The sequence below is a fragment of the Pinus tabuliformis genome, chromosome 4_1 (assembly GCF_031772625.1).
Source record: "Pinus tabuliformis cultivar Carrire ecotype Pingquan chromosome 4_1, CPIR1, whole genome shotgun sequence".
In the NCBI taxonomy this organism is placed as follows: Eukaryota; Viridiplantae; Streptophyta; class Pinopsida; order Pinales; family Pinaceae; genus Pinus; species Pinus tabuliformis.
The window spans coordinates 273,203,013-273,206,799 of NC_142303.1; positions in this window are offsets into that span (position 1 = coordinate 273,203,013).

Genomic DNA, 3,787 nt, shown 5'->3' on the forward strand with positions numbered 1-3,787 from the left:
TGGTTCGTAGATGGTGCAATTCGATTGGCTGAGGGTTCGTTTATGTGGACCAATGAAGAAGGCCCATGTGGGCTAATGGTTGGCTGCCACGTGGCCTGTAGACAGCACATCAAATTTTTCTTAAGGGACCAAGGGAACCCATGAGAATCAAACCCACGATCATCTACCAAGCAACATAAGGCCATAACCAATGTGCTACCATCATGTGACTTAACCATAAGGTTCATGGGATTTATTTAAATTTGAACGTATGCCGCATTTGGAATGGGGTCGGGGCTAAGCGCTAACCCTGGTCACCGTGCCCAAGAGAACCAAGGGTTTGGACCGTGGTCCAGGGCTTAGTCCCAGCCTAATGGTCACCTCCGTCCACTCAATACAACAAAGTAGAACTGGGGGCGGATTGAAAAGGGGGCCAGCCCCAAAGAGCCAGCCTATGGTCACAACCCAACCCAATGCACCAGGAGCAGAACCGTGGCGATAAATTTTAATGAATCATCCCTGGGGTCACATGACCCTATATGCGACGAGGTGCATAGAGAATAGAGGGGGCCAGCCCCGGGCCATATGGCCATAATGCGACCACTCCGCCAGTAGTTGGAGCGCGTAGTCCTCAATGTGGATTTTAAGCACCAAACCCGAGTTATATGCACGCAATATGACCACGTGTTTTTCTGTTGGGGGCTCGACTAGCGGGGCGGGTGGTTAGCCCTAGCCCCTGGGCACGTGGCCCCCCATGTGACCCTACTTTTTCGGAACTGGGCTTTAGAGGATAATTTGATTGTCCTACAATTTTGCCCGTCGAGTGGAATTGTAGGACAGATTTGCACGTCAGTCCCGGGTTTGGGGCACTCAAGCCGAATTTGGGTCGAATTGTAGGATGACTAGTTATGGAATCGGGGAAAAACTTGTAGCATGCATAACTTTCTCAGTTTTTGGCCCAATGAGGTGCAGAAAGAACCCAGATGGGGTTTTTGACAGCTATGGATCCATTGGAGACATTTGTTTTGCATTATGAGCACTGAAAATTCATGTAAACACATATTTTTTTAGCATAATGAAATAGGCCCTGCATTAGAATTTGGATCAGGAGATGTAGCCCAGGAGAGGGGTGAACTCCTTTATCATGTTTTGTTGTTGTGTGTTTCTGAAATGGTTTATTGTCTTTGTTTGGCTGTTAGTTGTATTTAAAAATTAGTTGTTTATGTGTTTAGTAACTTGATCCATTACCCAAAACACATATAAAATTTCACTTACAATTTGTATATCACCTTCAGTTTTCAATTACATATCATTTTGATATCCAAACATCAGGTTATCGTGAAGGTTTGATTTTGTTTGCAAGTGTTTTTTTTATGCTTACAAGGTTGAAGCTTAAAAGAGGAGAAGGAGAACTTGTGGAGCCAAGATCTCAAATTGTTCCAAGGAGAACACTCACACCTCAAGCTTCAATAATCATGGCACATGAAGAAGGTCCCGAAGGGATGTCTGAAGATGAAAGAACTTTCGTAAAAGCATTCTTTGAGATGTTTGAAATGGTTAAGGTTCTTTATGAAAAGAGGAATTCAAGGTTGTATGGAGAGAGCTCAAAGCCTCCAAAAGGAGATGGAGGAAAAGGAGACAAGTCTCCAGAAGGGAATGGAGGGAATGGTGACAAACCACCACCTTCACCTCCATCATCCTCATCCTCATCTTCATCCTCATCTTCTACTTCTTCTACCTTTTCATAAACACCTCCAAAATCTCCAAAAGGACATGGAAAAACTCTTTTGTTAAAGCTTGATATTAAGTTTGAATTGCATATGTATGATGGAGAGGTAGATGCTAAGAAATTAGATAATTGGGTTGTTCAGATTAAAGTGTATTGTAGGATACAAAGAATCAAGGATGGTGAGACCAAAATTCAGCTTGCTTCTCTTAGATTGGAAGGTGCAACACTTATTTGGTGGGAAGTCAAAACTCAAGAGACATGAAGAAACATGGTAAGTTTTTATCCTCTTGGAATGATTTTGTTGTTGTAATAAGAAGGCAATTTTATCCATTAGCATACATGAATAAATCTATCATGGATTGGCAAAAGTTTAGGCAAGCTAAAAGTCAAAATATGCAAAGCTATACTCAAGAATTTAGGAAAAGAGCTTTCATTTTGGGTATAGATTTGTCCTCTCAAGATACTTTGCTCAAATACATTGGAGGATTACATAGCTACTTGAGACATACCATTCTCATGTTTAACCCTACAAAACTAGATGAAGTTTGTGTACAAGAAACTCATTTAGAGGCAAGAGGGAAAAATGTTTATGAAGAAACTAGTGAGAAGTCATTCAAGTCTAGAGAAAAAGGAAAAGGGAAGTTTAAAGGCAAGGATAAGAAGAATGCTTCAGTCAAGAAAGAAGGAGAAAAGATCACATGTAAACATTGTTCTAAAGAAGGCCATGATGAAGACCACTGTTGGAAACTTCATCCTGAGATGAGACCCAAAAAGTTTAATAACAAGGAGAAAGAAAAGATTGTTGCAACTACACAACAAGATCTAGGATCTGATTCTAGAGATGAAACAAAAATCATAGCCATGGGATTGAAAGGTAAGGATTCAATTGCAAGTACTAGTTCTTCTAGAAAACCCATTGAAACTCAAAATGAAAGAGAAAGAATAGATTTGTTCCATATTAGAATCATCATAAAACATAACAAGGTAGATACTTTGTTTGATAGTGGTTCACAAGCAAACCTCATTTCAAAAGAAATTGTCAAGAAACTAAATTTGGAAACCATTTCTCATCCTAAACCCTATCCTTTGGGTTGGGTATATGACAATGCCAAGTTGCAAGTAACAAGAAAATGCATACTTAGATTTGACATCATTGCAAATTTTATTGATGAGGTAGAACTTGATGTGGTGCCACTTGACATTTGTGGGATTGTTTTGGGAAGTCCATACTTATATGACAAGAAAGCCATCTTTCATCGCCATGAGAACAAGTATCACTTGTTTAAAGATGGGATTGAGTACATTGTTAGAGAACATAGCAAGAAGATGAATTTCTCTTGTGAATTTTGGACAAATGAAGAGGTTTGTAAATGCTAATCAGAATTTTACATTGTTGATGAATCTGAAGCTTTTCAAGGATATGAATCAAGTTTGAAATCTGATTCCATTGATCTTTCTAATCCATGTGATAAGATGTTTCAGGAGTTTAACATCTTGCCTCCTAGAAGAGGAAAACAACATGAAGTTCATTTGCAGCAGGATGCATCATTGTTGAACACTGGTATGAACAAGACGCCATTATTAAAGAACAAGGCTCAAAAATCAGAAGCAAAAGTTATTTGACAAAGAGGACATTGGTCCTAAAATATCTTCTTGTGGGTTTCATAACGTTTTGGCTTTGAGGAAGAATGGTGCAGTGCATGGCGATGGCGTCCACATTTGGTGAAGAGTCGAGCCAAAAACAAGGCTAGACGTGCTAAGCATCGCCATGACTACAATGTTCAAGGTGAAGTGAACTTGAAATTGAATAAGTCTTCTTTGATTGAAGGTCGAGGAGAGAATGTTAATATTTCTTTAACATAATTTTTCTCATCTAAACATCTTGAAGAATTGCAGTAAGGTTCTATCTTTGACAGAAAGACAAAGACTTCAAAAGTGAAGTACCTTCATGAGAAGTTCAAAGTGACAAAAACAAACAAAACCAAATGGGTTGAGGTTGGAAGGGTGAGGGAATTGTACCCTCATATGTTTAATAACTGAAAATGAGCTTTTGGAGGTCCAAAAGCTTCCAATTGGAAG